Source organism: Myodes glareolus, chromosome 2, assembly GCF_982192425.1.
Source record: "Myodes glareolus chromosome 2, mMyoGla1.1, whole genome shotgun sequence".
In the NCBI taxonomy this organism is placed as follows: Eukaryota; Metazoa; Chordata; class Mammalia; order Rodentia; family Cricetidae; genus Myodes; species Myodes glareolus.
The window spans coordinates 136,192,383-136,218,283 of record NC_142027.1 but is presented as its reverse complement, the minus strand read 5'-3'; the positions used below and the strand labels follow the sequence as shown (position 1 = coordinate 136,218,283).

The 25,901-nt window shown below is 50.6% G+C and overlaps 2 long non-coding RNA genes across 4 annotated transcripts; one reads left to right on the top strand and one right to left on the bottom strand.

Annotated features, from left to right (window-relative positions):
- Positions 1-1,088: 1,088 nt before the first annotated feature.
- LOC125392723 (uncharacterized) lies at positions 1,089-23,633 on the top strand. 3 transcript variants are annotated; one of them, XR_015737332.1, is made up of 6 exons: positions 1,089-1,228; positions 8,842-8,976; positions 18,956-19,026; positions 19,807-21,226; positions 21,544-21,627; positions 21,931-22,144. It is a non-coding gene; the product is annotated as an uncharacterized LOC125392723 (long non-coding RNA). The 3 variants fall into 3 exon arrangements; XR_015737330.1 differs by lacking the exon at positions 18,956-19,026; XR_015737331.1 differs by lacking the exons at positions 18,956-19,026; positions 21,544-21,627; positions 21,931-22,144 and adding an exon at positions 22,272-23,633.
- LOC148123174 (uncharacterized) lies at positions 17,193-19,163 on the bottom strand. The gene is made up of 2 exons (XR_015737333.1): positions 18,242-19,163; positions 17,193-17,880 (listed from the first exon to the last, which is right to left on the bottom strand). It is a non-coding gene; the product is annotated as an uncharacterized LOC148123174 (long non-coding RNA).
- Positions 23,634-25,901: the final 2,268 nt, after the last annotated feature.

Here is a 25,901-nt window from a genome sequence, read left to right as displayed (position 1 = left end):
GGCTCTGAGTTCCAATCTCAGAACCCGTATAAAAAGTCAGGCATGAACAATTATGACCCCAGCAGTGGGGAAGTAGAAACTGGTGGACTTGAGTTGGCTGACCATGCAGTCCAGCGAATCGGTGAGGTCAGTGATACCCGGCTCGAAAGAAACAGTGGAGAGCAGTGGAGGAAGATGTGACGCCAAGCACATATTCTTGTCCACATATATGTGCACTCCACACACATCCACAACATAAATACACATATACACACAAACACAGACATAACACACACATACACACACAGCTACAGGCACCTCCATGAGATCTTGTGTGGACCGCTTCAGAGTCACCGAGGGCGTGGGCCATGAACCTGACCCCAGGCCTCTCCTAGGCACCAGATGAGCAGGTTTGTCCTGGGACCATTGACTGAGAACTTTGCTTTGGGACCAGGGAGGTGATCACTGGGTGAGAATGTGCACTGTATAGACGGACAACCTGAGCTGGATCCTTGCGACCCTCAAGTGGGAAGGAGAACACACACACACACGCACACACACTTAGAAAAAAAATAATTAAACCCAGGTGTGTTGGCATAGCTTTTAAACCTAGCACTCGACGTTCGAGGCCAACCTGGTCTACATAGCAAATCTAGGCCAGCTGGCCTACAGAGAGACCCTGCCTCAAGAAGCAAGCAAACAAACCCTTCTCTCAGACTAATTCTTTCTTTTACTCTTTTGCGATTATAATATAATTACTTCATTTCCCTCTTCCCTTTCCTTCCTCCAAACTCTCCAATCTACCACGATGATTGCTCTCTTTCATAGTCATGGGGTCTTTTTCTTTAATTGTTGACACACAAGTGTGTGTGTGTCTTAAACACAACCTCGGCCTAATTCTTATACAATATATGTAATTTGAATAAAACCGAAACTGACCTGCTTAAAGCAATAGGTAAGAGCTGAGAGCTGAGGTTCTCACGAAATAGTCTGGCTTGGGCTTTGCGGAACTCCCCCTTCGTTGGGTTGCGGCAGGACTGGACTACATTTCCCAGCCTCCTTTGCAGGTATGTCGCCACATGACCCACTTCTATCCAATGAATGTGCATAGAAGTAATAGCCTGTAGGACACTTCCAGGCCTGGCTCATAAAACCCTGTTCCCTGTGCAGGCTAACGCGGAATGGGTGGAGGCTGAGAGATGGGCGCGTCCGTGAGCTGGAGAAGGCTGGACCCACGGAAAGCTGTCTAGTAAGCAGAGCCACTCATCTGGGGTCTTGCCCAGTGTGGGAAAAACAAGTACCTGTGTATTGCGTCATAGATCCTTGGAAGCCTGTTTGTCACAGCAGCTGACATCGGGTTTACCTGGTCCCTGCTGTTTGCCCCAGGGCGCCTTCATGGCTTCTGGGCCTTCCAAAGAGCCTCGTGGGAACCCAGCAGGTGCGATGGGCGGCCTGGGCCCAGGACCTCAGTCGCTCCATTAGAGAGGAGGGAGGGCGCTCCTGCTTTCTACTGCAGAGCTTATTTAATGACTTAATGTATGTGGACACACCCGGGGCTTGGCAAAAGGCATTTCAGATGAGTTATATTTAGTTATGAATAGCATTTCTGCATGTTGCTTCCACGCCGTCTGCAGTCAAGGCTCTCTCCAGTAGCGGTTCCACAAGAACCAGAGATGCACGGAGGTAGTGAATCTGAAAACTCAAGACCTCACTACCTTCTCCAAGCGGGACTGGGACTCCGTCCCCAGAATGACTGACCCAGAGCAGAATGGATATGCCTGCTGCCTGGCTATTTTAAAACAAACAGGGAATAAAATGCCTGCTACCCCTTCCCAAGAAAGATGCATTGTTCCCTGTTTTCTCTTCCCTTTCAATTAAAAAAAAAAAAATCAGCTGAGACATATGAGCTCTCTTCTCTAAGCGGGGAAATGAGAATTGTTTGGGGTTTTGTTTCTGTTTCTTTTCTTCTGAGACAGGGTTTCTCTGTGTAGCTCTGGCTGCCCTGGAACTCACTACGTAGACCAGGCTGGCCTTGAACTCACAGAGATCCGCCTGCCTCTGCCTCGCGCGTGCTGAGATTAAAGGAGTCCGCCACCACTGCCTAGCGAGTTTGGTTTCTTTAACGATTTACATGTTCTCTGGCCCATCAAAGTCACCCTTTAGGCCATTTTGTTCTGAGGATGTAAGTGCTGAGCATAAAGGGGTTATTTATTATTGTTGTTGTTGTTGTTATTGCTATTATTGTTATTATTATGTGTGCCTGTATTAATGTGTATGGTCATGTTTGTGCTCATGGGGTCCAAAGACAAGAGGGCCCCTGAAGTTCACTGTGCAGCCAGCTAACCAGGTTCAGTGAGAGACCATCTCAAAAGATGAGGCAGAGAGAGACAGAACAAGACACCTAGCTAGAGTTCTGATACGCACACCATGCCTGGCCTTAGTACAGGTTCTGGGGGCGGGGGTCTCAATTCAGGGCTTCCCGACTATGAAATGGACTCATGACTGACTGAGCCAACTCCCTGCTCTTGATATTATGATTTTGAGACAGGGTCTTACGTAGCCCAGGTTGGCCTCTGACTCACTATATAGTGAGGATAACCCTGAACAGGATGATCTGATCTTCCTGCTTCCAGCTCCCAAGCACTGGGGTTACAGGCTTGTGCCCAGCTTTTGCAGAGGCTGGGTCATAATCTGTGGTTGGTTAGAATCTCCCTCCCCCTCCTCCTTCTCTCCTGCCCCATTCCTTTTTGGTTTTGAGATATGGGCTCACGTAGCCGAAGATGACCTTCAATTCACCATATTGCTGAGGATGACCCTGAACTTCCGTCTCCCCTGCCTCCACCTGGGTGCTGGGAGCAAACACGCACCGCCATGCCTACTTTGTACAGCATTGGGGATAGAGCCCAGGGCATGGGCAGGGGCTCCACTGGAGCGTGCCCTCCACCTCTGATCACTAATGACCTCCCCCCTTCTTCTTCTTTTAGGAGCTCCAGTTACTAGATTTACTTCTGTCACAGGATATTAGCCCATATCTCTTCAGGGTCAAGCAATGCCACCCAGGTCAAGGGATCTGGTGATGGGCAGCCATGTCTGGATGTCACCCACCACATCTGGCACAAAACAGGCACTTAGGGGCTTCATAAATACGAAGTGCTGTCAGGAGAGCAGAATTATGGGAACACAGAACCTGAGTGATTAGCCAAGTCATGGACTACTCCTAGCCTTCCGTCAACGCATCATTTAATCCCTCTGTTCTACCAAGGATGTCACATTTCATGCCTGTTCGGCAGAGTCGTCCATGTCAGGGAAGTCAATTCCACAAGCTGGCCCTGGGGGAAAAAATAGCCTTCCCAGATGGATGTGGAGGTCGCTTTCATTTAATAGATGTACCATCTCCATGCGGTGTGCTTCCTGCAAGACCATCTGTCTGACTTTTACCCCCAAAGGCTTTCCCCCGCTCTCCTGCTCAATTGCCCTGATGAAGTACACTTGGAACCTGGCCGCCAGGTCTCCTGGTACCAGGAAGTGACCCAGGAAGATGGAGGAGGTGAAGAGGGTTGCCACTGGAGGGAAAGGCAACTAGAGAAGGGGTTTGGGCAGGGTTTCTCGCACATTCCACTGAATGCTCACAGAGCTGATGCTGCCTGGGATGGGGAGAAAGAAGAAGCAAGGCACCCATGCAGAAACAATTTGCTTCAAGTCAGCTAAGTTTAAGACGGACAGCTGGTCAACTTTACTTGGTGACATTCGAGGTGTTATTCTATTCCTTTGGGGCTTGCAAATGCAGAGTGATTTCTGATGGAGGGCGGGGGCTATGAGGTCCTGCCGGTCCAGCAGGAACTTACCAGCCTCTTGGGTTCCAGTTTTGGAATGTGGGCAGGACTACTGTTAAAAGCGATCCCAGCTGCCCCAGGTCAGGTTGATGCCAGGTCTGGCAAGCTTGCTTTTAGAGTCAGCTCACAAGAGATGGCCGCGTGCTGCCTTGGAATCCATCAAGGTCAAGTATGGGAAGTTTAGGCCACGCATGGGCCAGGAGAATGACTTCCCAGGACAGGTGGTGCCTTCTGCCTCTGCCCAAGGCCACCTGAACAGCCTGTACCAACCTGATGAAACAGGCTGGAGTCAACATAACTTTTATACTCAAGGTATGTTCATGCACACACCCACTGCTCCGAAGAGCAGGCCTTGCCCCTCGAAAGCAAAGGACGGGTATAGGATTCAACCCACTGCCCATAGAAAAGGCAGAAGGTGTGTGTGCAGAGTCACTAGAGAACCAGTGATATCAATGATAAAGGAACTGGGTGGTCAATGACGAAGCCTCCAGAAGCGAAAGAAATGTTAAGCCCAGCTCAAACTCCTTCATTCAGTAGCTATGGCTAGTCCATGGGGGAGCATGGTAGACATCAGGCAAGGGTAGAGTTCCTCCACAGAACACAGCTGGCCCCGGTCCCAGCTTGCTCCCTAGTTGACCTGACTAAGTCATTGATGGTAGAGGAGCCCGGCTTCTTCTCTAACAAATGGGTGTATTCCCAGGGCCTCCTATTGGCTGGAGGGCAGAGGACCTAACACGCAGGTCAAGGGTACTAGGTGTGCTTGAACCATGACTACTAAGTTGTGTTACCGTCTGCAGGGAGAGCCACCGTTCTGGTTTGCCCAGCGCCAAGAGTTGTAACGCAGGGTGTTCAGCACTGAGCTGTGGAAGGCCCAAGGCAAATGGGGGTGAATGCGCCATCGACCTGTTAGTGCTGTGTACAAAGAGAGGTCCAGGGCCTTCCAAGAGGGTGACACATTCTGCCACAGACTCTTGCCACGGACTCTTGCCACGGACTCCGCCACGGACTCTGGAGGTGGACAGGGCCCTCACTGTCTACAGCGAAGGGAGAGTTGGTCCTTGCATGTGCACAGATGTTCCTTGACAGCAAAGTCAGGGATGAGATTTTCTTGCTGTGCACATAGTAGGTCCTCCATGAAGAGTTGCTGAATGGAGCTAGCAGATAGCTTAATGGGTAAGAGCACTTCCTGTGTGAACCTAAAGGCCTGGGTTCAAATCCCCAGCATTCACATAAAAAGAACCAGATGTGGCCTAAAACCCCATTCATGTTGGAGGTAGAGACAGGTAGATCTCTGGGACCTGCTGACAGACACATTAGCTCCAGATTCAGGGAGGGGATCCTGTGTTGAGAGAATACGGTAAGAAGTGACAGAGTACCCACATACATGTACAGCATGTATGCCAACACACACACACACACACACACATACACAATTTAAAAATTTAATAACTGGGGCTGGAGAGATGGCTCAGTGGCTAAGAGCACTGCCTGCCCTTCTAAAGGTCCTGAGTTCAATTCCCAGCAACCACATGGTGGCTCACAACTATCTGTAAGAAGATCTCTTCTGGCCTGCAGGCATACATGAAGACAGAATACTGTATACATAATAAATAAATAGATTTAAAAAATTAATAAGTGAATGAAGAGCAGGTGAACTGAACTGAAGGCTATGGGTTTTGTAAACACAAGACTGCCCAAGACTGTGGCCTCCCCAACTTCCTAGTGTTGTCTGGCTCCCCTTCAGTGCTCTCGCAGTGGCCTTGGGTAAGCACCTTCACTTTCCCCGGCCTCAGTTTCCTCACCTGGGAAAGGAAGGAGATAAGATCTAGCTTGGAGGATTGCTGCATGGTTTGCTATTTAATAAGTGTCAAGTTCTGGCATAGCTCCTGGTGCAAGCTGGGTAAATAATAATTAGCATCACCCAGTGCCTGCCTGTGTGCCATGGGCATGTCTCACTTGGCTCACCCCACAGCCTTGGGTGGTGGAGAAGTTTTTGCCCCGAGTTCATAGAGGAGGACATGGAGGCACCAGGCACAAGGTCCAGGAGGGCTAATAAGTTATGTAGCAACCACTGTGCCGGGAAGATGTGCCCAGTGGACGGCTTCATTTCCCCCTGAACGTGATCTTCAGCAGTGGCTGTGGCGGCTCACGCCTGTAATCACAGCAATCAGGAGGCTGAGCCACAAAGATCACGAGTTGGAGGCCAGCCTGAGCTACACGGGAAGGCCTTGATTCAGTCAGACAGACAAGAAAATAGTCTTCAGAATGGGAAGAAAATGAACCGCAGGTTTCAGAACTGGGGTGTGCTGGGGGTGGGAGCTAGGAGGAGAGAGTGTGGCTCACTATAAGGATTTTTCTGGGCCAGAAGAGAGGAGGAAGAGGGAGGAAGGGGAGGGCAGAATCATGTCCCCTTTCGCAGTTCCAATGGGAACATGCCTCCCTACACCTCCCCCAACCCCCATCTTCAGTCTAGGTCTGCCCATGCTGCTCTGACTGTCTCCCTCTCAGAGACATCTTCGAAGTCCCTGACACACCGGATCAGTTACTCCAGTAGCATAAACTCTGGTATCTCCAATTAAGTCTCAATTATGCAGTAAGTTCGCTGTGGAAACGAAGCCATGGTTCCGCGTGGACGCTCGTGCTCAGAAGGCGCCTTGGCCTGGGGCACACCGGACTGATTCCACTGGGAGTGGAGGGACCTGCAGGGGCTCTGAGCCCTTGGGAGGTAGAGGCAGGAGGGTCAGGTGTTCAAGGACGTCGTCAGCTGTGTCGTGAGTTTAAAGTCAACCTGGGCTGTAAAAAAAAAAAAAAAAAAAAAAAAATCCCGTCTCAGGAAAAAAAAAAAAAAAGGCAGTTAGCTGGGGAAAGAGTAGGTAGCACACGCTCTTAATCCAGGCCAACCTGGTCTACATTGCAAGTCCAGGCCAGCCAAGGCTACATAGCCTGCCTCGAAATAAGTAAACAGAAGAAGGAAAGGGGGCCTGGAGGGGGCTCAGCGGTTAAGAGCACTGGCTGCCCCTGCAGGGGACCCAGGTTTCCTCCGAGCACCCGCATTTATAACTCTAACGATCTGATGTCATCTTCTGAGACCTGTTGAATGGGAATGAGGCACCTGGTGCTCAGTCAGCTTCCCGTCGCTATAACAACACATCTGGAAAGAAAAGGGTTAGAGTTGGAGGTTCTGGCCCACGGTCCCATTGCTTTGGGCATGGTGGTTGAGGAACGGGTTCGCGTACGGCGGCAAGCAGAAGAGGCGAGCAGAAACCTGGAGGACCATAATCCTGACCTGAAGACCTCCCACCAGGGCCCGTGCTTAAGGGTTCCACTCTCTCCTAATAACACCAACCTCTAAAACATGGGCCTTTCTGTACCTTTAAAAAAATCAGGTCCCAGAACCGAGCTTAACCAACATGGCTCACACAGGGTTGGCACCCGAGCCAGGCACGAAGGTCGTTGTTGTGACCGGAAGGACAAAACGCTGTCTTCTTATTCAACCATTTCAACTTCACAGTCACCTGTGTTCCCGTGTGAGGTATGAATGTCCCCAGCTGGGCTCCGAGAAAGCCCCCCCAGACCCTGGCTTCACTAGACCCTGCAAGAGCCAAGGTGGGGGTGGAGGTGTTCTCGCCTCACGTGAGGCGGGCTCCTCCTGTCCAGCTTCGTCATTGTAAGGGTGACAAAGCCCTTTCTGTATATTTTTTAGGAGACAGAGAGTGCCAAGGAGCTCAGTAACCACCCCACCCCCGCCCGGCCCGGAGAAGAGTGCCACCGCAGAGGCCATTCTAACAAGTGGCAGGAAACGAGTTTATGGGTCTTTCTGCCCCTCTCCGCACCCCATGTCCTTTTCTCTGTTTGGGGCTGGACTCTGGTGTTTCCTGCTTTGCCTTCTCTTTCTCCTTGTACTTTCCCTCATGGTAATTACATTAGTTGCCATGGAAACCGTGATGTCATTGGCACGGGAGGGCTCAATGACATCCAAAAGCACAGTTTACAGCGTGGCTTGAAATGTATTCCATGGCTCAGAGCCTTGGGGTGTGTTGTGTGTGTGGAGGGGGGTATGTGGCGATTGTATCTCGGGCACCATCTGGGCACGCGAGTAGAAAGTGTCAGGGAAGGTGCTGGGCTGGGAGGTAAGTGGTTGCTGGTAGGTTTTCCAGAATCCTAGACCGTGGGGGGTCTTTACCCTTGAAGCACAAGCTGGGCACTTTGGATGTCGTAAAGAATTCTGACTTGCCCCCTGCCAACGCTCCCTGGTTTGTGGTACCACACCCCACTGTTGCCCCGATTTGGAATTCCAAATCCTTCCTGCTCTGTGTGGTACCTCGGAGAGGCGCATGCAGAGTGGCTATTCATGCATGCCATGTGCACACGTGAATCATGCCTGAGGCACCAGAGCTGAGCTGTTGGGTGATGTCATGAGCCACCCGTGGGGCACACGAGGGCTGGCACACACGAGCATGTGCACACACTTGCTCACCCATCTGGACGCCATTGGGGAAGGCGCTGTGCAGTCACATGTGGCCACTCGTCTTTGAGTTCTCCCCAGCGTGGTTTGCTTTCCGTGTGAGTCCAGGGCAGGGTGGAGCTGGGTGGCACTGGGGTGACGGCCTGGCTTCCTGTGGGCCTGGGAGCTCTCAGTAGTGCTGTTCTGTTAGCCTGGACCAGGCACAGAGCAGGGTGGACACCCTCAGAAGTGAGCGCCACTGGCTCAATTGGCCCCCTTTTCTAGCCCGGGGAACTAAAGCTGTGTTTGCATTTTCTGCAGTGTAACACTGAGCAAGCTGAGAACCCCGGAAACATAGTCTGCAAAAACAAGCGGGTCCCGGGGGCCGGGGGGGGGTCCCTTGTTAATTCTGAAAGCCATTATCGTGAGTGGCACTGATCAATCTGGTTCTCCAGAAACCTTCCTGGGGGCTGGCAAGATAGTTTGGGGAGTAAGGTGACCCCAGTTTAATCCCTAGGACCCACATGGTGGACAATGTGAACTAACTCACACAGGTCATCCTATGGCCTCTTGTCTCTGTTTCAGAAATTCCATCACAGATGAATGACTCCAGAGTGAGAAGAATGAGATCTTGGCAGTGGGGCTTGATGGAAGGTGTCTGGAGAACCAGATTGATCAGTGTCTGATGTGAGGAGCAGACCTAGCGGAAAGGAATACAAGGTACGTCCAGCAGAGAGAAGAGAGAGACAGTATTGGGGCATGAGAGACGTGGGGACCGAAGACCACAGGCTCCTCTTGACGATAAAGGGTGAGGTGTGGCTTAGTCCTGAGTGGGTTCTGTTATTCACCCACAGCAGCAGGTGGCTCTAGGAATCAGCCTGGCATACACAATCACACACCCTTGTGCCCAGAAAGCCCTGGGACCATCCTGCTGCGACACTAGTAGTCGCAACAGCGGTGGGAAGCCACGGCGATTTTAGAGACAGAGAAAAATAAGATACACAGAGGATATCCTGTGTGAGGGAGAACTGTTGTAGAATATTAGTTGAAGGTGCATTACATTTGTTTATTCTGCCGAATATTTGTTTACTGATCCAAAGGTGTGTTGCATTTTTTTTTATGTTGCATTTGTTTAACTCTGTGAAGCTGTGTTACTTTGCCTGCCTAAAACATCTGACTTGCCTAATAAAGAGCAGAATAGCCAATAGCAAGGCAGGAGAGAGAAGATGGGGCTGGCCAGCAAGGAGAATACATAGAAGGAGAAGAGAAGAGAAGAGAAGAGAAGAGAAGAGAAGAGAAGAGAAGAGAAGAGAAGAGAAGAGAAGAGGGAAGAGCGGAAAAAGGAGAGGGAGAGGAGGACGCCAGGGGCCAGCCACCCAGCCACCCAGCCACCCAGCCAGCAACAGAGTAAGAAGAAAAGAAAGACATATAGAATAGAGAAAGATTAAAAAAAAAAAAACAACCCAGAGGCAAAAGATAGATGGGATAATCTAAATTAAGAAAAACTGGTTAGAAACAAGCCACGCTAAGACAGGCATTCATAAGTAAGAATAAGTCTCCGTGTATTTATTTGGGAGCTGGGTGGTGGACCCCCTAGGAAGAAAGAGGAAAAGACAACCAACCACAGAGAATAAAGGTGTTTTCTCCCATAGTTTCCCCCAAGGATGAGGCTACCCTCCCCCAGCCACATCTGGAGATATTTGAGGTTGTCACACAGGGCTACTTTGCTGTACAATCTCATGGTCGGGGGTCAGCGAGACTGTGAAGCATGCTAACACACTGGGATGGCTCTCCACAACAGACTGGTCCAGCTCAGCCTGGATTGGAGACTAGGAAAGCCCAGTTTAGCTGAAACAAGAAGTTTGGTGCAGGGCACAATACAAGTTGGGAAAAGGAGATAGAAGGGACAGGGATTCTGGGGTGCTCAGAGCCAGGAGGCCCCCTTCCTCCCTCTCTGTGGTAAAGCCTGGTAGCTAGGAAGCTCCCCGGCTCCTAGGTCACAGACCCCATGTGTTTCCTGAGTGCAGATATCCTGCATGGATGTACATCTGCCCCTTAGGGGTCCTGCCCAGGAAACTCAGACCCCTGGCCATGCAGCCTGTGGACACAGCCTCTCTGGCAAATCCTCTTGAGTTTAGCACAACCCTGTGTTTCAGTGACCTGAGCCCAGGGAGGGAAAGAAATATCAAAGAGCAAGGGGTACTGAGGCAGGGTTGGGGTGGGCGAGGGGAGGGGGGGGGGACATAGAGACAGTGGGAGATAGTTGAAAATGATAGAAAATGAGAGGGGACAGAGGGAGGGAAGAGGGAGGAAGAAGAGGGGGGAGGGAGAGAGGAGGAGAGGAGGAGGAGAGAGAAAAAGAACAGAATGTACTTTCAGACAGAGAAGAGGCAAAATGGGGGAGGGGAGAAAGGGCAGAGAGTGGGACCAGGGAATCCTCCTTGCCAGCATCCCAGGCTGGGGGAAGCCCAGCCCCCGAAGCTGGCAGATCTAGCTAGCACTTCCCTCTGGTCCAGGACCTGCCCACTTACCCACATGGCGGCTGGCATACCCAGCTCACTGGACAGCTGCCAACAGGAAATTCCCAGGACAAAGCTTTCCACTGGGAGGCTTTTAAAACTTTTATTTATTTAAATTTATTTTTTTTCACGAGTGAGGAATGAACAAGAGGGAGGAAAAGAAAAACAAAAGAAACCACCTGGTATTTATATATATTAATATATATGTATATATTCTCTCACCCTGCTGGGGCCAGAGAGGTTCCGAATGCATTGTGTCTGCTTGGTCCCCCTCTTTCCCTGGAAGGGTCTGTGACCTCACACTCCCATGATGTCACGGCACGTTGCCATGGGCCATGGTTTATTATTGTAAACAAAGGGCCTGTTCCTTGGGATGTTGGCTGCCTTCACAGGAGTGGGGAAAAACTCTGGGTGTTGTGTTTTCTTGGGAAGGCAGCTGGTTCGGAAGTCTGAGAAGCTGTGAAAATACTGGTACATACAGTTCCCTCTGCGCCCCGCAGCCTCTGGATGAGCCTCAGGCTGGGAACCAGGGCGATGAGGTCAGTGCTCCACCGCGGGACCTCCAGCTTGGCCGTGGTTCTCACTGCCAGAAAGCTGCTTCCCCCATCTCCCTCACCTGGGCACACAAGGCTTCCTTCCACTCTTTCATCAAAAGTGCACTGAACACCTACTGTGTGCTCAGCGCTGACAAAGATGGATGAAAAATGCGTGGGTCAGTAGCGCCCCTCCCTCCAAACTTCAGCAGGCATACAAACACCCACCAGCACGAGAGCGTGTAGTGTCACGTGGGTTAGGATCGCCGTAGAAACCCGCAGGCTGAGAATGAGGCTGGGTCGGTGAATGGCCTTTCCCAGCGTGCACGATGCCTATTATAACATAAACCAGGCGTGGTGCCGCACAGCGGTCGTCCCAGTACTTCAGACAGGGTGTGGTAGCGTCGGAGATTCCAGGTCATTCCTGGGTTACCTTGTGAGTTCAAGGCCAGCCTGGACCACTTGATACCCTGTCTCAAAAATAGGTGAAGGAGGCCGGGAAGCTATAGCGAGAAGAGTGGAGGGAGGAAACCATTTCAATACACGGCCCGAGAGGGCATCCTGAGAGAGATGGCATATTAGAATCAGCTGTGTGAGACACCAGACCAGGCGACAAAGACAGAGACAAGGACAGACACCCTGGGCAGTCCCGGTGGCCATGTGTCCATGTGTCACAGTCTGTGTGTTTATTTCTTTTCTGGGCTATGACTGAATGCTGCAATCTGGGTCACTTACAAAGAACAGAGGTTTATTTAACTCTGTTCTCGGGGCTGAAAAAGTACAAGATTGTGATATTGTATCTGGTGAGGGTCCTGTGCTGGTCCCAGTGTGGCAGGGGCATCACATAGTGAGTGCATAGTCCTTGATCACCTTGTCCTGATTGGCCAGCCCTGAGCACATGGCACAGCTGAAGCAGGAGATGTTTTAAAATGATGATGATGATGATGATGATGATGATGATGATGATGATTTTGGCATCTGCGTCACAGCACATGTGGCGGTCAGGGGACATCCCATAAAGTCACTTCTCTCTTTCCACCTTTATGTAGATCCTAAGATAAATTCCGAGTGCCAGGGCAAGTGCCATTTTCCACTGAGCCATCTTGCCAGCCCTGCAGGATATATTTAATATGACCCAAATCCCAGGGAATATGTCTTGGAGTGGAGGAAACGCCATGACTCCCAGGAGGGACATTGGGGTGCTAGCCCAGAGAGGAGCCAAAACAGAATTCAGCAAGCATTTTGTATGCCAAATATTTTTGCTTAAACAGCTCCAAACACCAAAGAAGTTAAGTAAACATTATTAGTCAGACTCTGTCAATGACAAATGGAAGGTTCCAAGATCTGAAGTTAGCCTGCAGGTCACCCCCACCACACCCCAACTATCTCGCCCTTGCGCCCAGCATGAAGCTTTGCTTACCCACAAGGCAACATACAAGGGCCATTTATCCCACAGCCTTGTTAGTACAGTCAGCCACACACACCACCATCTAGAACATTCTCTCAGCCTGGAAACTGAAAGTCTGAATCCCTCGAATTAACAGGCAGTGGTAATGACCGTGGCAGAAGGCAGGAGACTGGCTCCAGAGGTATCACCTCACTGCCAGGACGCGTCAAAAGTCTCCTATGTCACCTGGAGTGTCCCTACCATTGCCTCCCTTAGGAAAGCAAGTGGGGTCAAAGGTCTTGAGTCCTAACCTAGGCTCTGACACCCCTCTGAACACATTAATAGATCCCCTGGAAAGTACCCCCACACACTTCAGGGTGGCATTTCTCTATCTCCTCCCCAATCTACCCGAACCACTTCCTTTTTGCTTTAGTGGAAGGCCGAATGACACATTGATCCAGAGCCCGAGATTTAGAGTTGTACATGCCTGGGTCCCCATCCCAGCCTTGACATAAGTTGTGTGTCCCCGAGTAGGTCACATCCAGTCTCTGAATCTCAATTCTATTCTTCTTCTCCCTCCTCCCTCCTCCTTCCCCCACTTTTAAAGGCAGGGTCCCTGTATCCCAGGCTGCCTTTGAAGTCCCTAGCTGAGGATAACCTTGAACCCGTGATTCTCCTGCCTGCACCTCTTGAATGCTGGGATCACAGCTGTACACTACAATGCCTGGCTTCTGAGGTGCTGGAGATGGGACCCTGGCCTTCGTGCATGCTGGGTGGGAGGATGGATTCTCAACTGAACCCCTGTCCCTGTCCTAAACCTTCTTTACCTATATTATCTACCACTGAAAATCCAGATAGACTCTGTCTCGGGATGGGGGGATGGATTGGACAGGGAGGCTACAGGGACCTATATTTTCAACTGTTTTGTTCTCTGTAGGATTCCCCAGTGCTAGAATGGGGTTGGGCATGTGGTAGAGCCCCAATAAATAGCTGCTTAGATGTTTATTTATGTCGACAAGGTTGTCCACTCTCTCCAGACCTATTCAATATAGTTCTTGAGGTCCTAGTTAGAGCAATAAGACACCAAAAGGAGATCAAGGGGTACAAATTGGAAAAGAAGAAGTCAAACTCTCACTGTTTGCTGATGATATGATAGTTTACATAAGTGATCCCAAAAATTCTACCAAGGAACTTCTACAACTCATAAACACTTTCAGTAATGTAGCAGGATACAAGATTAACTCAAAAAAATCAGTAACCCTCCTGTACACAGATGAGGAAGAAATCAGAGAATCAACACCCTTCACAATAGCCACAAATAGCATAATATCTCAGAGTAGCTCTAACCAAACAAGTGGAAGACTTGTATGACAAGAACTTTAAGTCTTTGAAGAAAGAAATTGAAGAAGACACCAGAAAGTGGAAAGACCTTCCATGCTCTTAGGTAGGCAGAATTAATATAGATGTTTATGTCAGTAAAACATTTCACACAGTCAGATAATGGTGAGGTGTCACTAAAAGGGGCTGATAGTATCACATTATCTCTGTGCATTTGCATGCATGTGTGCATGTGTGGGTGCCTGTGTATGTGCATGTGTTTGCATGTACGAACATATCTTCTCTGCAGCTTTCACTATAAAATTTCTCTTTAGACACCCAGGACCCATCAGAGGATCCCAGCTTAAGATATTCAATAGATGTCATTTTACTAGAACAGTAAACTTATGGATAAGAAGTGGCAAGGGGACAATAGGCTTCTTTAACCCAAATGTCCAGGAAGACTCATTGTCATCCTATAGTCCTAAAACCTGCACCCAGCGCAGCCTGCGATGGTGTCCGCTCTACCTGTGGACCAGTGGTTGACTCCATGCCTCCTCATCTTACTTGGGTCCTGAATTTGAACCTGTGGACTCTTCCATCTCCAGCATCCTGCCCTGTGCATATACACACAGGCATTCAGCCTCCCCTCACCAACAGTGTGAAGTTGGAAGCCTTTGCCTACAGCACTCCTACTGAGCTTTTGTCTGTGCTGTCAACCTCCAGCTGCTGAGTCCCAAAGCCAGCCAGAGTCACACAGGGAGCTCTCTCAGCCTGGCCTAGGCTTCTAAGCGCTGTGACAGCAGCAGAGAAACCACGTGCATTAAAGCACCAAGGGGTGAAGTTGGTCTCTCTAGTTCTGGATGGCTTCGTGCAGCCCCGGTGGCTGCCACGTCTCTGTAAGTCCTTCACTTCAGGCAGCACTGGTGACCTCTGCCTCCTGGGCTAGCTCAACCTTCATCTCTATTTTCTCCCTTAGATTCAGAGCACCCCAAAACCACAGTGACTGAGTTTGATTTTGTTGTTGTTGTAGGTTTTTTTTTATTTTTTGGAGTTTATTATTATTATTATTTGTTTGGTTTTTAATTGTTTTCTTTTTTGAGGCAGGGTCTCACTGCATAGCCCTGACTGGCCACGGACTTGGTATGTAGACCAGGCTGAGCTTAAGCTGGGATTAAAGGCAAATGCCCTCACACTCAGCCTTGGATTCAGTGTTAAGATCACTATGTAAAGATGGCTGAAAGTCATCATTTTGAAAGCAAGCCATACTCTGGGTAGGGACGACTTGGAGGACACTCTTCAGCCCACTTCAGAGGATCCCTGTGCTGGGGATCTCCAGTGCCTACTGGAGACATCACCTGTTTCCTTGCACTCTTCTGTAGGGGAAACCCCCATGATGGCACCTCAACTTTGTAGCCGCCCTGAAGCCAATGGGGAGCCCACAGGCAACTATGGGGTGTGGGGAGAGGGGGTCACAATCTCAGGATCCCAGGATACAAGGAGGAGAAAGAGCCTACTTTAGAACTGAAAGCACTGACAGACCAGAGCTTTTTAACCGAAAGGCTGAGCCTGTCGATGCTTGTCAGATCCCAGCCCACTCAGGTTCATCAAAGGTATGCCCCAGCTTCCATTTCCCTCTGTGGCCGGTCCTGTCTGAGCATGTGCTTTGCCCCTGCTCTCTTTGCCTTCTCCTCTCACCAAGGGTTCTGCCTCTTTCCTGCTCTGCCCTCCGGGACCCATCTCTTCTTTTTGCCTTCCCCACCTGTCCTGTTTCCTGTTTAGTGCAGTAAGAAAAGCATTTGCTGAACCACCGAAGCCGCTGCAGAATTCCGGTGCTGTCAAGGAGTATGTTATTCTTTCCCGGCTGCTGTGACGGAATCCTCGAGTCTGGATGAGTTGTGAACAACGGAAACATAGAAGCTTATGATCAAGGTGTTGTAGTTGCAGCATCTGGGAAGCACAGTTTCTCCACCTGTCCCCACACAGCCAAGAGGCAAACCAGTCCCCTGCTGGTCACCAGGACTCGACTCTTGGGATCTGTCATCCCAGTTCTTAACATGGGCACACTGGGTAGTCGATGGCAACATGTGGAATGGTTTTTATTTGTTTGTTTTGTTTTGTTTTGTTTTGAGATAGGGTTTTTCTGTAACTTTGGCGCCTGTCCTGGAACTAGCTCTTGTAGACCTGGCTGGCCTCGAACTCACAGATGTCCGCCTGCCTCTGCCTCCCAAGTGCCGAACATGTGGAATGTTTGTGTATGAGTGTAGACCTTCATGTATGTGCAGTGCAGCGCCTGCAGAGATCAGAAGAGGGTGTTGGATCCCTTGCGCATCCTAGGGGTGCCGGGAGCTGAACCTGGGTTCTCCGCAAGGACAGCAAGTTCTCTTCACTGCTGAGCCCCCAGTGTGTGGATTTTGGAGGTCACTGCAGCCAGGCATGAAGACAAAGTCTTGCTTGGCTCTCTGCTGTCTCCTCTGCATCCCCACTCTCCTCGACCTCATCCCTTCATCTTTCAGGCCGATTCAACCAACGCTGCCCAGCCTTATGCCTGTCCCTGTGACAGGGGTACCCTTTGCTCTTGCACACTTGCCTTGTTTCTCCCCTCTTCTCTGCTTGCTCTTACACCCCGCTCCCACCTCTCCAGAGCCTTGTCACCATGGTACTCTTTCCCGATCACCCTGTCTCCTCAGCTTCAGCATCCTGAACAGGAAAGGTGCTGGAGACATCGGGCTAAGAGGAATAATCACTCACAAAACCGCCTTTATATGAAGTATCAGAGAAGCCTAACCTGGGGTCAGGGATGTTACTTGGTTGGCTGAAGTTTTCCCCAGATAGCATGGTTTGATCCTAGAGCCACTGTAAGTCAGCTATTGTGGGACACGTCTTTAATTCTGGCGCTCTGGAGGAAGCGGCGGGGAAATCAGAAGTTCAAGATCCTCAGCTTCGTAGACATTTGAGTTTCTTGAGAGTGAAATACACAGCAACAACAACAACAACAACAACAGCTAACTCCGCTGATCAGTACGTAGGTCAGAGCAGGGGCCCAGGAGCGCTGGTAGAGGAGTCTCTGGGACAGTGTTTCCTTTAAGGCTGATGAATACATCTGGACCATGAGAGAGTCAGTGGGACTGGACTCAGTGCCACTGAGGCCTCTCTTCAACGTGGTTCATTTATGAAGCATTTCATGCCTGTCTATTATTATTTATTTTACTTTATTTTATTCTTTTGGTTTTTCCACACAGGGTTTCTCTGTCTAGCTTTTTGGAGCCTGTCCTGGAATTCGCTCTGTAGGCCAGGCTGGCCTCAAACTCAAATTCATGTGCCCCTGCCTCCCGAGGGCTGGGATTCAGGGCATGCGCCTCCACTGCCCCAGCTCTTTATTTTATTATTTTATTTTATTTTATTTTATTTCTGAGCCAGGGTCTCACTATGTAACCCTGGCTGGCCTGGAACTCTCTGTGTAGATCAGGCTGACTTTAAATTCACAGAAATCTACTGGCCTCTGCCCTCCAAGTACTAGGATTAAATGTGTGTGCCACACGGCCGGCACTTTTACGTCAATTGTTTAAAGAGCAGTCATTAAAAGTGCGGTGGAGGACATCGGGCAGGATGGCGCATGCAGGGTGGCCAACTCAAGCTGATTCCTAGAGGTGAGGTCTGAATTTGAACTCAGACCCCGGCAGCTGGGCTGAGTTATAATGTAGCATAAGAGCAAATGAAGAATCAAGAAGGGGTGACATCCTAGAGGCCCGTGCTGCATCTGGGCTCCGGTCCTCCTGCTGGGGCTCACTCTGACGGAGCTGCACTGTGAGGTGAACATCCTTCCTCCTGCACTCTCTACGTCCCCGGTGGTTTCACCACTTCCGTTCTGCAGATGGAAATGTTAGATCTGGCCTCAGGAGCGGTCTCCAGAAAGCCAGGAGTACCAGCTGCCCCCACAAACCTTTCTTCAGTGCAGTATCCCTGGTGTTGCCCAACCCAGGCCAGCCCAGCCCAGCCCAACCCTTTGCTCGGGAACTCCCATCATGAGGCCTGAGAGCCTTTTGGGTTCTAACCCCATCTCTAGCAGGAGACTCCATGCCTTTAGAGGTGTCTGGAGAGACTCCAGCGTCCACCCCACTCCCCCACCCCCACCCCTCCCTGGGGCCTCTCCATCCCCCTCAGTCAACCCCCAGCCCTCCTGCTAGGCAAAGCTATGAGGAATCCTGGCTGAGCACTGGCAATGATACCTTCAGGCTGCAGGGCTCCTTGGTGCGCCAGCCTCTCATCCCCGGTTTTGTGTGTTTGGGACCGGAATCCTCAGCTTCAACGGTGCAGGAAGAGGGGTCACAGAGGCCTGGGCAAAGTGCTTCCAGCCATCTCTCTGACTGGATTGTTCCTGTCAGTCTCCGTGGAAAGGCCATCTGTAGACCTTTGTTCTGTAACAGCCCAGCTTCCGAGTCACCAGAGGGAGCTGGGGGTGGAGAACTAAGTGGTCCTTCCCAAACGCCAGGCTGTGTGTGGACCTTGTAGGCAGCCCAGGCAGTCTGAGGCTCTTTGTTACATAAATGCCACCTGAGGAAGAGAAGGGGACTCCCAGTGACACCCTAAACAACCTTGCTCCCTCCCACCAACTACTGTGTGGTTTCTTTCCCCTTTAGTGGTGTGTGTGTGTGTGTGTGTGTGTGTGTGCGCGCAGGTGCATGTGGGTGCCTGGAGGGGGGGAGAGAGAGAGAGAGAGAGAGAGAGAGAATGTGTGTGTATAAAGATTTGATGTAGAAGTTATAGATGGCCACAATTCTCCTTTTGGCTACTGGGGTAACTAAACACAGGCTACGTGATCTTTCCGGAGCCCAAACTCCGAATCACCCCAGGACATCCCTCCCTGCTTTCTCCTTCTCCTTGTTATGTAGATGAAGTTTCTCCACAAATCGTCTACCTCACTTTCTCCGTTCTCCCTGCAGGCTCCTGTCCAATTTCATGGGAAATTCCCAAGTCTACCCAGCATTTGGAACTCTGATTCAGACCGGCTGAGGTAGAGCCTGGGGCAGAAGGGGGTGGACACTAGGAACTAGAGTCCTGACTGGCAGACTAGGGAGAGCTCCTAATTACCCCGGGCTGTTATCTCTTTACACTGTCCCCAAAGCTCAGCAAGCGGCCATTCCCACCTCTGCGACTGCTCCGCCCCACCCGCCCGCCTGCTGCTCATGCTCGCCCTCCCTGCCCGGCCCGGAGGAGCACTAGTTAGCCACGCTTTGTGGATTCCACTCGCTACACACCCACCAGCGACACTGAGACCTGATAAATTTTATCTCTAGGGTCGAGAACGAACTCTCTGAGGACAAGGACCGACCCTTTCCATTTTTTATTCCAGCCCTGGTCCTAATCTACTTAGGAGGCATTCAATAAATCTTGATATGGGTGTGAACACTGGATATGGGGGTGGAATCAATCTCTGGGAAAGCCACAGCATAGGCCCAGCCCCGACCCCAAATCTGACTTTGTGGTTATCTGGCGCGTTCTGGGAATGTAAGCAGACACCCTGGGTGTCCAAAGATCTCATCTCACCAGTCTTTCCCTCAGCTTCAAAGTGATAATTGTTTGTTTGTTTATTTGATTGGTTGTTAATTTGATTGAATAACTGTCTGTTGTTTGATTTGTTTGAGACATGTTCTCCTGTAGCTGAGGCTAGCCTCAGACTCAAACTGTGTAGCCCAGGCTGGCCGTAAGCTTCTTCCTAATCCTCCTGCCTCCACCCCTCGAATGCTGAGATTATACACCAGCATCATTCCTCATTTGATTTTTTCTGTTATAGCCCAGAGTGGCCTTGAATATGCAGTCCTGCTTCAGCCTCCCAACTGCTGAGAATATTGTGAATTTCTTCCACTATAATCAATGAAACAATCTGAAGTTCGGCCCTCTGACGTCTGTCCTTGGATAAACCCAAGGGAACTTGAACAGATGAAGAGATGCATCTTTGGATGAAGACGGACACAGTTCTGTAGCTAAGCCGTGGAGAACTCGGCCTGTGGACTCTGCCTGTTTTGCCATACATACATTCTGGGCTTCTGTTTCCTCATTCATTTTTCTTTTTTAAGTGGTTAATCATCGTCCTACAGAGTAGAAACAGCAGGTGCACATGACAGCCCCACAGAGCAGAGGTGATGTCGATCTTAGGCTACTGTTGCTGTGATGGAAAACCATGACCAAGGCTACTTCGGCAGAAAAGGGTTTATTTGACCCCCTCTTCCTCATATCATCATCATATTCATCATCAAGGGAAGTCAGGACAGGAATGCAAACGGGGCAGGAACCAGGAGGTAGGAGATGATGCAGAACCATGGAGGGGGTGCTGCTCACTGGCTTGTTCCCTTGGCTTGCTCAGTCTGCTTTCTTAAAGAACACAGGAGCCCCAGCCCACGGGTGGCACCACCCACAGTGAGCTGAGCCCTCCCGTATCAACCATTAATAAAGAAAATGCCTTACAGGTTTGTGTACAGACCGATCTTAGGGAGACATTTTCTCAATTGAGGTTCCTTCCTCTCGGATGACTCCAGCTTGTGTCGAGTTGACATAAAACCAGCCCCACAGTGGGGGACGCTGACAGTGTCACCTTGATCTTTGACGGCCATTTCTGTTTGGTCTCCAGCTGCACCCCAGGACTCACAGGGAGAGTCGTAATGCCCCGCTCCAGCCACAGGTATCCTGTAGACGCAGCCTGTAAAGTCCGGAATGCCAGGTGGACTCCACACCGGAGGACCCCTGCTTTCGAGGGTCTCACTGTCTTTGTAGGGCACAGAGTAAGCTGCTCCCCGGCTTCCAGCCCCTTCAGCTGAAAGAAAAACTCCAATAAAAGCAATTTACCCTGAGGTGTGGGGACTGCAGGGAGTAAATTTGCATTTTAAAAGCCCTGAGTAAGGGCTAGGCTTGAGCCCCGTCTCCAGCCCCCGGGTTGCCGGTGGTGAAGGAAAGGGTAAAGGCCAGAGGAAAATCTCGAGGCGGACTTCCAGACTGGAGTGCGCCGGATCACTCTACCTGCGGAGCTTCCGCGCGTTGGGCACCGGATTATTGCGCTCTGTCCTTTCCACACAAAGGTGCAGAGACCAGAGCTTACAGAGGAAGAAAACAAAGCAATATTCACAACTGTGTCCCCCAAGTCCTGGGAGCACGCGTCACAGGGACCTCCAGTTTGTAGATAAGGACACCCCTGCGCAGAGAGGTTAAGTGTCTAACAGGTAAAACACACAGCCTCCAGGCTGGGGGGTGGGGTGGGAGGGTCGGGGAAGGCTGGGGCTGCCGGGCCAAAGCGGGGGAAGTTCTTTCTCAATTCTGTCCCTCAGGCTGAGGCCCTGAGGCCCATTCAGAGGGATGGAATGTCTGACATTCCCAAACGCTCGCTACAACCACCCCCATAAGCCCCGGAGGGATCTTCGCTCGCAGGCTGGAGTCCTGGAGAATCAGCACCCCTCCCCCAAAGCCTTCAGCCTCTTTGCCCCTAGCCTTCCTCTCTCCTTCCCTGGTTAAAGCAAAACTCTCTACCCCTCTACTTTAGTGTCAAATGTTCCTCGAGCCTGTAAGTTCCTCTTTGCTCCTTCATCTCGTTGGTGATCCGGATCAAGTGTCTGCCGGGTATTAGGTATATAATTCACCTCCTTTATTTTCCTTATATAAAGTGAAGTTGCCTTATGGTCCTATAGGCTGCACACTGCTTAACTCTAGTAGTGCCTTTTGCAGGGAACACATTGCCTTTTTCGAAACCAGGGGTTCTCAACCTTCCAAAGGCTGCCTGCCACTCCTTAATACAGTTCCTCCTGTTTGTGGTGACCCCAACCATAACATGATTTCGTTGCTACTTCAGAGCTGCATTTTTGTTACTGTTATGAATCGTAATGTAAATATCTGACGTGCAGGCTTTTTTGACCCCCTCACGACCCCACAGGTTGAGAAGCAGTGCTGGCTCTCATGTAATACATGTACGCGAATGAATGAGAGTTACAAGACAGGGAGGCTTGCAGCTACTCCGGAACTCCTCCTGACCAAGTAGGCCTCCCTCTGTGGCCTGAGTCCAAGCAACGCTGCGACAGGACACTCGGGGCTCCTTGGGAGTTTCTGTGTAGGCAAGCTCCATCCCAGCCAGGTTCCAGGCGGTACCGCCCCCCCCCCCCGCGCACCGCCCCCCCCCCTCGCACCGCCCCCCCCCTCATTGTTTCCGTTTTGCATTCACGGGTCCCATCAACCTGGGCGACCCCAGCTAGTTCCATCTCTTCTTGCATTTGTCAGTTCTGGCTCTGCTTCGCTTTGGGTTCCGTCCAAATGACGAGTTAACTCTCCAAGAATGAGGAGAGGACCTGGCGCCGCGGCAGGAGAAGCTAATCTCGGCCAGTTCCAGACTGGACCCTGTATAGCAGCCATGGCTCCTCTTGTAAGAAAAATCATGGTTTCTGACATTTCCCCGGAACTGGAGCTTTCGGTTTTGCCGCGGACTGGGAGACAAGAGTCCAGAGCTGGATAGGCACCCTGAACCACGCCCCCAGCCTGGTGGTGGTGGGTTTGAAGACAGTTGAAAACAAAATCTGTTTCCAAAACTTTTGAAAGGGGCCGGGTGGCGGGAGGTTTAGGAGAGAGGGTGCCACCATTTTATATGCATTATACCATTTTGCATACATTACCATTAGCATGCATTATTAAAGGGCTAGAACTGGATAACTGGATATGGTGGCGCACACCTCAGGAAGCAGAGGCAGGTGGATCTCTAGTCTACAGAGTAAGTTCCAGCACATTCAGGACTACACAGAGAAACCCTGTCTGGGAAAACCAAGGATGATGATGACGATGAAAATAAAGAACTGTGAATTTGAGCGCACCCCACCATCTTCCGGCGCACCCCACCATCTTCCGGCGCACCCCACCATCTTCCTCACGGGCTCCCAGCCCTTCCTCCTCCTGTCAAGAAAAGTAGTCCCTAACAGACACAGGGACACAGGGCTCCTTAAACTTTGGACTTTGCAGCCTCCAGAAGAGCAAGGGGGAACTCTGTTCTTTGGCAGTGATGTCTAGCGCTCTCTCTCGCTCGCTCTCTCCCTCCCTCCCTCCCTTTTTCTCTTCTTCTCTTTCTCCCTCTCCCTCTCCCCTCTCTGCAACAGGAAACAGGCCGAGCCGTTTCTCTACATTCAGAACATTTCAAAAACACTAACTCTGAAGATCCAGGCTGTCCGCACTTAGTGCTTGTGATCGGCTGCACTGGCTCCTTCATGCTCCTACCATCTCCAGCCTGTGCTGCTGAGTCCTCATGGTCATTACCCTGTACCTGTTTCCTCTGAGTTGAAAGGTCCGCTCCGCAGGGAAGAGGCCACTCTGGTGGGGTTGCCTGTAAGGGGAGCAGAGAGTTTCAGAGCTGCAGCTTTTGAGAGTCACCCATGCTGGGTGGGGCTTCCGGTAGAAGCTGTCAGTCACCTGTGCTCCTGTTGGCAACCCCAACACACTTATCAATTCACCAAGCTGGACTTGGGGGAATCATTTCTGGGGTAGTGAGTGCCCTGTCTGAGGTAAACAGATGTTTGCTTATGAGTCCCTAGGAAAAGTCACACACCAGCATTCACTTTTGTAAATAAAGTTTTATTGGTGCACAGCTGTGCCCATTCATTTACGTGTCTATGGCTGTCTTCATGCCAGCACTGTGTATTAGTTACTTATCTAATTGTGTGACAAAAAAGGCAACTTAGGGATGGAAAGGTTGATTCTGGCTCACAGTTCCAGGGTTAAAGTTCGTTGTGGTGGGAAGTCACGGTGGCAGTCGCGTGAAACAACTGGTCACACTGTGTTCACTGGCAGGTGGCAGAGAGAGAGGTGCTGGCGTTCAGTTAGCATCCTTCTTTTCATCTAGTCCAGGAGCCTAGCCCACGCTGAGGTGCGGCTCGCCTTGAAGACAGGTCTTCCCACCACAATGACCCTATTCTAGACAGCTCTTCACAGACCTGCCCAGAGAATCTCCATTAAGTCCAGAGGCTCAGTTCTCCACGATCCTAGATCCTGTCAAGTTCAACAGTAGCTACCACAGACAGCGACACCCTCCAAGTCAGAAGTATGTCCCTGCTTTCCGCTGCCCACACAGTTTACCACGGCAGTTCTGGAAGGCCTCCCATGCCTGGGGGGCCCTTTCCTATCACGGATGAACTGTCCTTCTGATGAAGAGTTTCGTGCTCACTGTGGCAGTTACAGACACTTGGCTGGATGGCAGTCCCCAAGAGCCACGTCCCCTCTTCATGCCTGGGACCTAGAAACACAGCGTTATTTGGAAAAGAAAGTTTAGAGATGTAATGGAATTTTGGATCTCAAGATGAAATCACCCTGTGTTGTCCCCTGATCCCAGGAACAAGTGAGGCCACAAGAGACACACAGAGCAGAGGTAAATGGAGGACGAGGCCACGTCAGGCCAGGGTGGGGACTAGAGTGTTGTGAAGACGAGAATGCTGGCCATCACCAACAAAGACAAGAGAAAAGGAATGTCCTTCTCGGAATGCTTTGGGACACAGCCCTTCAGGCACCTCGATTCTGGACTGCCAATCTCCGGAGCAGAGAGACTACAAGGCTACGGGTGTGAGCCGGCTGCTGGGCTGCCATTCATAACGGTACCAGAGGAAGTGCTCACCTTCCCAGCTTCCCTCACAGACCCACAGGAAGTGCTCACCTTCCCAGCTTCCCTCACAGACCCACAGGAAGTGCTCACCTTCCCAGCTTCCCTCACAGACAGAACGCACACCTGCTTCTACCCACCAGTCACATTCACCCTGGCAGATGAACAGGAAACCTAAAGCGAGAGGAAGTTGGAACCACGTGGCTTCTAGATGCCATCGGAGGTAGGGTACGTACAGTTTGAGTGACGCTGGCCATTGTCCAGAACTGTTGGCGATTAGGGGTCACATATGGAATTCTGTGTGGGCCGCAAGAGATGCAGTGCCAGCTATACTAGGGTCAATATGGAGGAGAGCCGTGACTTTTCAAACTGCAAAAGTTATTTGTTTGTTGTTTTAAGATTTATTTTTTATTTTCTTAAGTTACATATCATTTTCCCTGCATGTGTGTGGGGGCATGAGTCCCATGCCCTTGGAGGATAAGAGGGTTGCATCCCCTGGAGCTGGAGCTACAGACAGATACGAGAGCAAGCAAGCTGCTGGATACGGGTGCTCCAATCCTCCACAAAAGAACCATGTGTTCCTAAAAGCAAAAACTCTCCAGCTGCCCCATCTTCTTTCTGAGACAATTTCACATAGTCCAGGTTGACCCCAACTCATTAACGTAACCAAGGATAACCTTGAAATCTTGCCTTCACCTTCTGAGTGTTTAGAGATGTGCACTGCCACCCCAAGTTTCTATACATGCCCAGAATCTGAGCCGCGTGCCCAGATCCAAGTATCACCCCAGATATCTCGGATGGTAGGCAGGACCAACACATTGTTGATATTACTGTCTGCCTGGCCTGACAAGCCTGTTCTAACTATTGCCAAGGTGACTGTTTTTCTCTTCCAATTCCCCCAGTGACGTCATGTTGGTCACTTTGTGTTGGTCATGATGCCTGTCATCTCACCCAGAAAGTGACCATGACTACCAGCAGGGACCTTCTGAATTGGAAGTACATTCTATCTGTCGGTTCAGGACAGTTCACTTCAAACTCACACCCAGCGGATGAGAGAGGATTTCCCATCCTCTCTGCAAATGGGAAAACAAGGGGTGAAGTGATTGTTCAAAGTCATGTGTCTCAGGGTGAGAAACCGGAACTGAGTTTGGGATTTCACATTCTCCAAGTCAAAACAAAATCATTTGTTGTTTCTGAAAGTGAATGTTTAGGCTGGGATTATAGCTTCCATTGGTCCGGGCCTTACTTAGCATGCATGAGGCCCCAGTGTCCATTCC